The sequence below is a fragment of the Calidris pugnax genome, unplaced genomic scaffold (assembly GCF_001431845.1).
Source record: "Calidris pugnax isolate Ruff unplaced genomic scaffold, ASM143184v1 scaffold273, whole genome shotgun sequence".
In the NCBI taxonomy this organism is placed as follows: domain Eukaryota; kingdom Metazoa; phylum Chordata; class Aves; order Charadriiformes; family Scolopacidae; genus Calidris; species Calidris pugnax.
In genome coordinates, this window is record NW_015094508.1 from 290,884 (window position 1) to 303,549 (window position 12,666).

The window sequence follows — 12,666 nt, forward strand, 5'->3', positions numbered from 1 at the left end:
CATGGCAGCGCCGGGCCGCACCGAGCCCACCGCCGTGGGGGCCGCGGGAGGGCGGAGGGGGCTCTGTCGGGCGGTAGGGCCGGTCCGGCTCGGCCTCCCCTCAGAGGCCGGCCCGCCGCCCCCCGCCTCGCTCGGCCTCCGCGGGGTGCGGGCCGCGGCTTGGCGGCGTCAAGTTCGGTGAGTTTTGGCCCAGGCCACTCCGTGTAGGCTAGGGCCAGCCATCTTCTGTGGGGGCATCTATTGTAGCTTTGCCATTTATGTATTATAGCCACGCGTGTATGTGTATAAGATCTGTTATACATACACATACCTCTGTACATGTATATGAAAGTAGTAATTGCAATGCCACAATGAATCCCTCCCACAAAAGATGGCTCTGTGTGTGCATGTATGTGGAGATACGTGTGGACATGCACAGACACACACACTCTTCTGTTTTACTCTATCTGATGTGCGAATTCTTTTTAAATTATTTTTTTGTTTCCTTTGAGGTGGGATTGATTCTTCCCTCTTAAAACAAGGGGAGGCATCTTGCTGAGGATATTAATTGACGTAACGTTGCTATCCTGCTTATGGAGTATTAAATCCAGCCTGAGTAAGTGGGTTATGCTGAGAGCTAGAGCAAAAGGTTTTACTAGCAGTAATTGAAAACAAATGTACTAACTCACTGATTTTATATACGTATTAGGGTCCTATTTAGAGGAAACCGTTGAGGAGTGATTGTTAAGCTCTTCTGGGCTGTGGAGTTTTCCATGTTAATAATGAGAAATTTGGAAAAGTGTTCTGTGATGTGGAAACATTGTCCAGCTGATATCTGGATTTTTGTGTATGTGCATGCAGGAGAGAGGAGGGAGCTTGGTTTTATTTCTGTTTAAATGTGAATAGTCATTTTGTGTGTCAGGCTGTACCATAGGTCACAGTCTAGTATACAACCCGCCAGTTTTTAAGGTGAATAAGTATTCTGTCAGAGTGATCAGTATAGTAAAATTCCTGCTGCTTCACTGCAGGACCTATAGAAGATTGCTGCAGATCAGAGTGATCATGGCCTCGCTTCTCCTTCAGACTCTTCCTATGGGAACTGAATATGTCTTCTCTCTGTTTACTTAACCACATTAGCAGCTTTCTTGTTTAATTGACCTCTGCTTGATTTAGATACTGAAGAACTTCCTGCTGCTTGTCCTAAGGGTGGCTAATAAGAGAACATTTTAGCACCTGTTTCATAGAAGGGAAAACATCATTGCATAGAGTGGTTCATACTATAAATGTTTAAATTCTGGTGTTGTAAACCTCAGTGATCATCTCGATTTCAACACTGTTTTATGAGTGAAAAGCTTCTGAGGAGGTGTTTAAGTTGCATCCTCTTAAGTTGCATTCCCCTTCCCCCAATCTGATCTGATTTAGCATCTGCTCTGTACGGAAGCATTATTTTACAGTGGCTTTCTTTGCTCTTGTGGAAGATCAGTAGAATTCCATTTTAATTACTTTACTTTTCCAATATACTTTCTTAAGCAATGCGCAAGCAAGACGCATGGTACCAAGTCTTTTTGGAGTGTTTCTTAAGTACCTCCTTTACAAAGAGTCATTACTCTGAGAAATGACTTGAAAAGTACTCTGAATTTCTTCTGTGTGCATATTAAGCTAGATAATGTCTCTTCACTTTAATAATTGAAAATAGGGGGAGGTTTGGAATTTTTTTTAATGCCTATTAGTAGTGTAAAGATAACACAGCTCAGAATGAACTTAAAACTCTCTGTACCCAAACATTCTGGAAACTGAAAGAGAGGAGATCTAGATTAGACATCCGGAAGAAATTCTTTACTGTGAGGGTGGTGAGACACTGGAACAGGTTGCCCAGAGAAGCTGTGGATGCCCCATCCCTGGAAGTGTTCAAGGCCAGGCTGGATGGGGCTTTGAGCAACCTGCTCTAGTGGGAGGTGTCCCTGCCCAGGGCAGGGGGGTTGGAACTAGACTATCTTTAATGTCCCTTCCAGCCCAAACCATTCTCTAAGTCTGTGATCCTATCTGCACAGGCTGGTTTAACTGCATGCCTGTTACAGTGCAGAATCTTTCCCAGTGAAAGATGGAGGAAGTTCATTTAGTGTAAAGGCTGACACTTATTAATACTTTTGTTTTCATTTTTAAATGTGAAAAATGGAAATGTTTGGTATGAAAATCTCTGAAAGAACACCACAGAATCTGGTGATACTAGAGAAATTCATCAGAGTAGAAAAGCTCTTTACTTGCTCATGTTCTTAGGTATAATAAGGGTTGGTATCAATCTCTCTTTTAGCAATCAATGAGTATCAAGTAGTAGTAATCATTTAAATGTGTTACCGATCATGTTTTTGAATGTCAACTACAAATAGTAATATTAGAGCTAAAGTAATGTATATGCTTATATTCACATTGCTATTCCTTAAATATTTCTCTATTTAAGTTATTAGCTTCTCATTTTGTCACAGATAGATACCCTCCTCCAGACTCACAAGACTGTAACCTAGTCATCAAATTCTATGAGCACGTATATATCAGCTGATGTGTAGCGATTCTATATGTTCCAGAAAGCCATAGTCTTCCTTTGATCTGTGAAATGTAAAGTTTGGGGCAGCTGTGGTAGAGGTACACGTTTTTGTTTGGAACTGCTTTCACCAATGAATGCCTCTTGGGTATTCATTTTGTAAACTGTTTAAAAATGAAAAACCTATTTCGTACAATAGAAATGTTTCTTTAAAAAAAAAAATCAATCAACCAAATTTCAGCCCTGAATTTCTGAAACTTTTGCTTCCAGCTGTTACAATGTGGATTAAACAATCCTGAGTGGAAAAGCCGGCTTTAATGTGTTTCCTCTGCTGCATTGTTTTAAATACGACTGAAATGGCATACGCAGTGTCTTGATAGCTCTTCTCTGGCATTCCTGCACTTTTGTCTGCTAATCCTTACCTTTTTTTTTAACAATGGGATATGACAGCATATATTTATTTAATCATTATAAAATTAGTTGGTGTTCTTCAGTGAGCCTGAGATTTCAAAGAAGCTTTTAAGTATCTCCCTAAAATATGGAAAGAATACTGTCCCAAAAGAGTGAAAAGCTGTCAGATATTCCCTAGAACCTCACTGAAATTAATGAGACTTGTCAGGATGAGCATATCTTTTTGTTTCTTCTTTCCTTGTCTTCAAAGTTAACTAGAAAACTTCTTAGTGTTTTAAACAATGCAACCATAAGTACTAAATGATTCCTTGAATTGAAAATCTAGGAAGATGCATTTGTCTGTGTACTAAACTGTGTGTTGTACAGCTATTCAAAATAGCATTTTAGATTTTTTTATTTGTTTTTGAGTCAGAGTTGTTCCCCTCTTGGTCCTGATTTTATTACTATAGAACAAGGAACCTGTGTATTCGCAGTCTGATGTCTCCCTTCAGTTTATGGTTAGGAATGGCTTATAGGCCAGGATGAGTTGAATTCACCGTTACCCTCTTTTTCTAGGCTTCATCAAAACATTTAAAGTAAGGGTGGTTAAATAGATTTCTTTAATTCTCTGGATCACTGAAGAGGAAGAATAGTTGGTAAAGGCGTGGTCTCTGTCAAATCAGTAGCCCTTGAGGCAGTGCTTGAAGAATATACCCTGTTCAGAAGTTTGGGCGTAGCAGTGGTGGGCCTGCAGCTGCACCTGCCTTTCCCAAGCACTGGGCATCCATGTACTTTGAATGGTATGGGGTGCTGCATTAACCCTAACTGACTTTATATTTCTAATACACCAGGTGTAAAAATATGAAATGCGTTTAGGTTAGCAAATGTATTGCTAGAAAACCAATCTTTTTTTTCCTAGCTCTTTTGCAGGTGGCAAATCCTGCAAATAGAAAGGCTTTCTAGCTTGAATAGCGTTTCTCACAGATGTTGTAGAAGTAGCCAGCAATAATCGTAACTCTGGGGAATTTAAATGATTTTTGAATTGATAGTGACAAGTAGTTGTGTGTTAACAATATCAAGTCAAATGTTATTACAGTGCAGCACAGACAACTTGAAAGGATTTTAAAATGCTGGAGATTTTAAATACTGCAGCATTGAGAGTTTATGTTGTCAACCTTTATCCTGAAGTTGCAGAAAGTAGTTTTCTGAAGAAGCAGGCAGTAACAACCTTATTCCTGCAACTGAGGCTTAAAGATGAACACTACTTTAGGGCCAGTATAATGAGTTAGCAGTGCTAATATTGTTCCAGTTTTTTATATGATACAGTATGGTGATAAATTCAGAGGTATGATTAACTTGCTTATCTTTTTTCTAAACCCACCCTTAACAAGCAACTAATGCCTGTGTTTCTAGAGAGGAACAGTTATTGAAGCTTTCAAGGCATTTTTTTTTTCAAAAATTCAAGTACATACTTAACAGGAGAGCCTAGGTACTAGGAGGTGTAGCTTAAAAGTTTGAATCTTACAAACATGTATTACAGTGAGAAACAGGGGAAGTGCAGTATATTCACAGAAGTGTGGAAGTTCCTTTAAGGATGTCAGGATGGGTAATGATGGTGATAAAGACAGGATGACACCAGGGAGGAGGTTGTGTGTGCATTCCTTTCTGCTACGAGAGACATTCTTGCTAACTTTCTCAGACATCGAACTTCAGTCCTGTGGTAACATGCTTGCTGATAGCTAGTGAATGCATGTTGACAAATACTTTTTTTTTATAATGCAGCTGTGATAGGTCAAACTAAAACAGTAGTGGCTACATCCAGAAAATTGTAGGAAACAAAAATGAACCATCTGCAAGTACAAGACTGCTGAAAGCAAAGGCAAATGCTGAGCTGCTCAAGAATGTGCTCTCTCTGCTAAGGAGCTTGCTAAACAGTGGTTCTGATGGCAGTAGGTATGGACAGTGGAAAGAAGTGATTAATTTTGGGGAAGATGATATGACCTGAGCTGCTGTTAATTTGTGTTGTCTTGTTGGAAAGCCTAGAGAAAAGGGATGCAAGTCAGTTATGTCTGAACAGAGTCTTGAGGGCTCTGAGCAATGAAATACTCTTGATGCTTTATTCTTCCTTTGTTTTCAGAACAGGACTTTTACATAAACAAGAAATACTAGACCTTGCTACTTTTTTTTTTTCTCCTAGCTGGAACAGCCTAGAAGATGCCCGACTCTTTCCTAGCTTCTCAGTCATATTGATACTAGGTTTGAATTTGCATTTGGTGAATGCTTATTTTTCAGAGGATGGAGTTTCCTTCTAGTTTTGTAGTTTTAGTTTCATATGTGCCTTTTTTTCATCCTTTTGAAGATGGGGTGAGGAAGACAAACATACTAACTGCTGACTAACAGCTGTGAGCTGGAGTGGGGTAGTCTGTCTGTGTGGCCTTCATAGAAGTGAGGAAGTATTGCTACTGCTTTGCATGGGCATATGGAAACACTTTCACATAGGATCATATAGTCAGACTCTGAAACTTCTCAATCTTAGGTGCTTGCTGGTCCATAAGAAAGTTTTAGCATTGACTGACAGGGATCTGTTGTTGCAGTTTTGTTTATTTGCTTTCCCTGCTTCACTTTCATGATTTAATCCTACTCCTGGGAAGTTCCCTTATTAATCTCTACCCCCTTTTCTGCATTTTCATTTGAATCGCCCACAAAAACAAGGCAATTGCTGCTTCCTTGGTTATAGGTCTCCTGCTGCAAATGACTTTAAAAACAAAACAGAACCAACGAAAACGCCTACATAGAGTTTAGAAAATATGAAAAGAGCTTGAATACTACTTAACTCTTGAATTTTCTACAGCTCCTCTGCTGAAAGCCATGATGTCCACAGGCTTCATGTGGCAGTTGTAGCTCAGGCAACTGTTTTAATAACTCCTTGGGTATGGAGGCTATAATTGCAAAGCTTAATGACCTCCTGCTCACCGTTAGTAACCATGGTCACCATCACATTTGAATTTGCATGTGGAATATTCTCGAAGCAGCCATAAAGAGAGTTGCTGTTGTTTGGCTGATGAGCAGTAGCTCATTAGACTGTGCCAACATGTGTCTGCAATTAGCTGACCTGATCTGTGCGGCTTTGAGGTCCGCCCCAGTGTGGGGATAAGGGAGAGGACAGCACAATCGAGCGTTTTAAAAATAGATGCAAATCCGTACGTAGGGTTACTTCAGTATCAGTGTCACTGCAGTGTTAGGGTAGTCCACCAGCTGTCTGACCAGAGTCAGTGGCTGCTTTCTAAGTGTGATCAAGAGAAGAGCTTGCTTTAGTGTTCTTAGCTCTGAAAGCACTAAATGTGTTTAGAGGTGGCCCTTCTAACCAGCGGAATAGTGTTAGAGGCAGGCATGAAGGTTTGAAAACTGAACAAGTTGCCAAGAAACCTGGGTTCCAAGTGGGAGTAGGGAATGGTCTTCTGATAGCAAGTGGCATTTAAAGCTGCAGAATATCAGAGAGGAGGCATATCTTATCTCCTTGTTGAAGAGGTGCCTGGAGAAGCAGGAGGCAAACCTAGGGATGCAGAGTTGTGGAAGATGAGCAGTGTGGCTCAGGGTGTCCTATGTGGCTGGCCAGCCACCTGAGGAGAGAGGCTGAGTGTGGTCTACAAGGGCTGAGCTATAGAAAGTCCTTTAGGATCTTTAAGAGCAGGTGCTGTGTATAAAGTGGAGGAGTTGAAGGTGGAGCTGAAGAACTGTAAAACAGTGTCTCTGAACTACTGAGGCATGGAAGGGAGAAAGAGCAGTGACCAGAGAAGAAAGGTGGGTAATTAGGGCTATCTATGTGGGGTTTGTTGTTATTTTTTGAAAACACTAAGCAGGTTGGTCTTGTGTAGTGAATGGGAGATACGTGCAAGATAAGAAAGAGGGAGTGTGAGAACAGGAGAGATCTGATACATGTGAGAGAGAGAAGCTGGCCCAGGAATAATAATCCTGCTTAGTCCTATCTTTGTCTTTTAGATGTTTATTATTTTCAAACACAACTGGAATGGATTTCATTCTGTATATGGATATATTCACCTTGAATCTGAGAAGCTCAAAGGGAAGGCATGAAAGTTTTCTTTAAGAAAAATTCGTTTTTTAGATTTATTAATTGTGGCTATTTTGAGTTGTCTTCTTACCTGAAACAAAAGCTCTTGAAACCAAAAGTAGTTCAGAAAGAAGATACTGCTTTATTCAATCTTGGGTGCTTGGTGGAAATCCACAAATCTAGCACACCTTACTGGGGATATTAACCATTATTTGTACACAAAGGATTCTCACAATTCCATGTACCTAATACATAACTCCACCTAGGCTTACATATTCTTTAGAATGACTGAATAGCCCTTTTGCACATGCATATTAAATTTTGCACCATCAGCAAAATACTTCTGCTCAGGTAGTTCCTTGGTTACTTTGACATACGAGAGAATCTTGATGTGATTAACTGCTTCTTGTTATCCCATCCTTATAAGCTCCGTAATTAAATATTTTCTCACACAGTAAGAAGGTTAGTAGGAAGCAAACAACATTTTAGTTAGAATGTGGTTATAAACAAATCAGAGGCCTGTCTTTGGTAACAGTCTCAAACACAGAACTTTCATTTGGTAAATCTCAGCACATTTTTCTCGTAGGAAACACTTGTGCATTTTAATTTCCCAAAACTCTACTGAAGAACGTGCTCTTCAAGAAACTGGGTGATAATTTCATTAAAATGTGAGACTTTGTATAAAAAATGTAAATAACAGGTTAGTAGTTTGTAGACCTAAGATCTTAGTCTTTGATTGAATAGGCTACCTGATCAAATACCTAATTCTAATCACCTGAGCAAAATGCCATTGGTATTACACAGATGTTTAGTCAGGCATATGCATAAGAACCTTATCTGCTTAAGGTGAGTTTGAGAGTGAAGTTGCATAATATATTCTCCCTAATATTGCTCTGTCAAATCAATTTTGATAACTGGGTAAGTTTTCTTTAAAGCCATATAATTATTTAGTTTTTAGCAGAGCTCATATGTTCTGTGAATTTAACCACCAGTTGATTAAAAATGCTCTTATTGTTGCTTATACTTTAGAGTATCTAGTTTTATGCTAGTACATTTTGGTTGAAGATTAGTCTTTTAGAACTACCAAATGTTAGGGGATTTTTTTGTTACATGTTAGAACATCCTGCATAAATTTAATCAGAGAATGAACTTTTAGGTACTTTTTTTAAGACTGTATTTTGTTTTAATGAAATTAATACATGTTTTTCAAACTTTATTTTTTTAATTGAAAAGCAATCATTTGCAAATACTTCTCTTCTAATGTTGAGGACTTTTTCTTTTTCCTCCTTTGTTCATTATTCATTCAACAAGACACTGTTTGAACCCAGTCAGATATAGTTGAAAGATACAGTTCTTGCTAGTCTCCACTGCAGTTGTGTTTTATAACAGGACTGGGGATTGGATCCTTCATGTAGATTTCATAATTCTGTGATATACCAGAAAATTAGAGTTAAGTTGTGGCAGCTAATTAATGAACAGAAAGCATTGGAAATTTTTGTTTATTTGCATTCAAATCAGCAGCTCTGATTTTTCTCTTGTAGAAAACCAGAGCTGCATAAGCTGCTTCAAGCAGATTATGGATAATGTGCTTGGCATATTAATCCAGACCTCTTGGTGGATGTTCACAACAATTTCTAGACTACTGTCCTGTATTTCCCTAATAACTTTCTATTTGGGATCTTATAGGATATGAGTAGATGTTATTTGGGATTTTATGTTCCTTTGTTAAAAAAAAAAGACTTTTTCCTTTGAGGAAAAAATAAAACCTTAAACCACAGCAAATTTATCTGAGTTGGCAATAAATTGTATTTAAGATCAATGTGTCTATATCCTCTAAAAATGTGAACAAAAGCCACACTGCAGGAAATAGTATTTGTATGACTTAATACTATGATGCAGATGATGTTCTGAAGACAACTTAGGTTCATATAAAACCAAGCTTTATTTTTTCTTAAAACCCAATAAAACCTACTTTTAAGTATGTTGTTACTCGAGTGAGGAGAGTTTGAGTTGTCTATTAAAAATGGCACGTGAAATAGTGTACTGTTGATGCTTCTTCAGGCCTATATACTTTTTAAGAAATCCTAATATATATTCTAGTGTCTAAAAAATATCTTCCGTTTCCTGAAAGGTCTTCCTCTTCTTGCAGTTAACATATATTACATTACAAGTAAAAATTAATAAAGTTTTAAAAGACATGGGAAAATTTATAAAACATAAAAACTTTGTTAATTATGGGACAGGTTTTGTGTTTCAAAACTCGTAGTAAATCAGATAGGCGCTCTATGCATATTTAAATGATTAATTATCTTAGCATTTAGATTTACTTAGTTTAAATTTTATTTATTTTTATATTAGAAAAGGTTAAAGAACCCTTTTTACTTAATGAAATGTTTCATACTGTATTTAGATGGAAACAAGAAAAAAACAGCATTTAAAAACCACCCCTCCCAATTTAAAGTATGCAATGTAGAGTAAAGAAGAAACAAAAGCAATGAAAATGTTTTGTGTATGTGACAGCTGGTATTTGAAGCAAAGAAACACTTATGTAATTGGTCTGTTAATAGAATTAGTGTTAGCAGAATTTAACAATTTTAGAAGTGGCAGATGCAATGTGGTTTTTTATAGTTGAAGCTAGAAGACGAAAAATACTGCCTTCTAAAAATTTTTATTTTTCTCCCAACTTCTGTGTAGTTCAACATCTTTCGCTAAACCAGCAACTGGACATTGCAAGGTGGGGAACTAACATAACAAAACAGAAATTGTTACTGCTGCTCTGATTGAGAAAATGATTGCTGGTTTGGTGCATCATCAGTTCTCATTCTGAACTGTAACTTGGGAGTTCTGCAGTCCCAGCTTGGTTTCCTCTGAGATATCAGCAGCTAGTGTGTGTATGGAGATATAAATAATGAACTAAATGTCTTTGCTCGTGATGCTGCTCCAGGTGAATCTCATTGCTAATCTGGGAGATCACGGTGGGATTATATTTTTAAAATAGACCTTGGTTCAAGGTGTGTGATGTTTTGTAAGAAATGCATAGCAGTCCTTGAGGAGTTCCGTGATCCAAAACTTCAGCACTTGTTTAAATAGATTAAAGCTTAGGACTGCACTTCTTGTCTAAGTAGGCCAGTACTTCATCACAGGACTGGACCTCATGCGTGTCCAGCAGGTTGGGGCTGGATTAGTTGTCCTGGTTTAGCAGAAAAGTTCTGCAGGTCATAGCTTGAGCACGCTAGTGTCTGTTCTCCAAACTTCAAATTTTCATGACTCCCCCTTTCTTTCCCAATGAAATTATAATTATTTATTGTTAAACACAGATATAATCTGACAATTGTTCACCTACTGTGTAGCTGTTGATTTAGTTTTGCACATACTTGTTATACCAGATACGTTTATCCGTCCCACCTATTTTATGTTGAAAAGTCCCTTGTGGATTATTTGTGATTTATTTTTTTTAAAGGAAAATGAGCTATGCAGTTAGGTTGTGCTGTGTAAGTAATTGTCTACCTCCAGCACTTCTCAAGTTTTGATATAATTGGTGTGCAAGTATCTCATGATTTCGGTAAAATATTTTTTATACTGGTCTCTCTGATGTAGTGATTATTCACATTTTGTAGATGAGGAGTTCAGGCAGATAAAGTAACATGTCTGTGTGAGAGCTGGAAATTCATCCTGATTCCTCTAAATCCTTGGCTGGCAGCCCAACCACTTAGACTTCAGTTCCCCTAAGATAAAGGCACCCAAAATGAGTTTTAAGCTGTACTTAAGCCCTCTGACGTGCTGTGAGAAACAATATAGCTTTTGCTGCTTATTCTTCTGTGATTGTGGCATTCTGTTTCAAGGGTCTGCAAAGGGATGAACAGATCTGTCAATTCCTGGTGAAATTCATGTGTTAACTGGAAGGTGCATGTACTGTGCATCTCTCCTTCATGTGCTTCTAAGATAAAATAGGGATTGTGGTGGTAATTTTATAATACATTTGCAACATTGTCTACTTATTCTACATCTAATTCTTTTTTTAACCTTAATGCTGTAGCGATAAAGATTTTGTGAATAAGAAACTGCCTCAAGCAGTTCAGGAACGTGTTCACTCATCCTGCTAAATGTAGGGGGGTGCTTGGTGTTCCTTGGATTGATCTCTGCTACAGCTGTAGCAGTTCCTAAAAATGGACGTGCGGTTTCTCACGTAGTGGCTTACATAATGTTGACAAGGGGGGAAAGTGATACAATTCCTCATTAAAGCCAATGTTGCCCATGTGAGTTCATTACGTACTATCTGTAATGCTATTATGTGACATGATCGGGTTATGAAGAAGCATGGGCTTTATTTTCCTTCACTTGAATTGTGAAAAGCACAAATTTGCTTCATTTAAATAAGAAAATTAATTGTACCCCCCCCAACCATATGCTTCCAATATATGCTTTTTGTACAAACGGTAGTGATGAGTTTAGTTGCTTAAGGCTATGTCACATGGGTCAGCCTGACTGTTTGCTAACCAATGGGAGCGGTACCCAGACACAGCCCCATGTGTGGTGACAAGGATTCGACCTGACAGCTTTACAGTCGTGCAGCACATGGAGGCTTAGAAGACAAAAAGGGGCACGAGGGACTGAGGGGCAGAGACCTGTGCTGTTCCTACTGCCTCTGCGGAGAAAAATGTGTGATGCTCTTGTCAAGGAAAACTGAAAAGCCATTTTCTCTTTCCCTTTTTCTCTCTCCTGGGTTACTTGAGACTGGCTAGATGTGGAGCCATCTGTATTTCTACTTTGTTAAAGACGCTGATAAGCCAGCTGTGTTTTTCTGAGGGAAAGTTATTATTTTATTACTATTGGAAACCACTTGGTTTGTCTCTGGTAGGTTATTTTGCCTTTCAAAATAAAAATGCTTGTATTTTGGGTTGTTGAACTACTTCCTTAAGGTCTGTTGTACATTGGCATGGGACATCAACCTTTCATCACTGGTTTAATGCTTTTAAAGTTATTTGATAACTTTCTGTGTGTACTTACTGATTCCTTTGGGGCTCCTGTGAACTTACTGTTGTGAAACATTTCTGATCTTACCAACACTGAGACAAGTTACATGACATGACTGAGAGCTCATCACCATGTCTAATCTGCTGCACAGTACAAATGACAGATGGTTATTAAGCAATGATGCTGAGTAGGATTTCTTTGGTTCAGTCTTGAAGATTGCTCTACATACGCTTTTTTCTGCATAATTTATTTTCTGTAAATGATGTAAAAAGAAAATTCAAAAGCAACTAATATAAGTGAGTTGCAAGTGGATAAAAGCAAAGTATGCTATATGAAAGTGTTAAATAACCCAAACAGCTAAACAGAAAGGAGGTCTCTGAGTGATTTGGGGGGTAATTCAATGCATTTATTAATTAGCAGAAAAGAGTTTTTTGTCTTTTTTGCTGGTAAGCAAAGATACAGTTGTTGCTTTTGTCTTCATAGCGGTTGGAACTCAGATAATCTACTGAATGTCTTATTGCATGTTTTCTGCTTTGGTCCTGCATTATTTTATTCTTAAAAAATGTCAGGAATTATTACCTAGAGGCTTTCAGTTATAGCTTGTGGCTTGCTTGTCTCTGTCATGTAATAACAAAAGCTTAGCTCAATTTGTCTGTTATTCTCAGTTATCCAGGCATTTAGATACTACTTTAATGGGGGGGGGGGGGGGGGGTCC

General features: G+C 38.3%; 1 protein-coding gene across 5 annotated transcripts in view; it reads left to right on the forward strand.

The window, feature by feature from the left end:
• LOC106901933 (soluble lamin-associated protein of 75 kDa-like) overlaps positions 1 to 12,666 on the forward strand; it is a 38,511-nt gene that overhangs the window by 359 nt on the left and 25,486 nt on the right. Inside the window, exon 1 of one of the 5 annotated variants that reach the window (XM_014965020.1) lies at positions 57 to 177. The exons of the other annotated variants lie outside the window; for them this stretch is intronic. The gene's annotated coding sequence lies outside the window, so the exon portion shown is untranslated. Of the gene's footprint in view, positions 1 to 56; positions 178 to 12,666 lie in introns of those variants that run through there. 5 annotated transcript variants of the gene reach the window in all.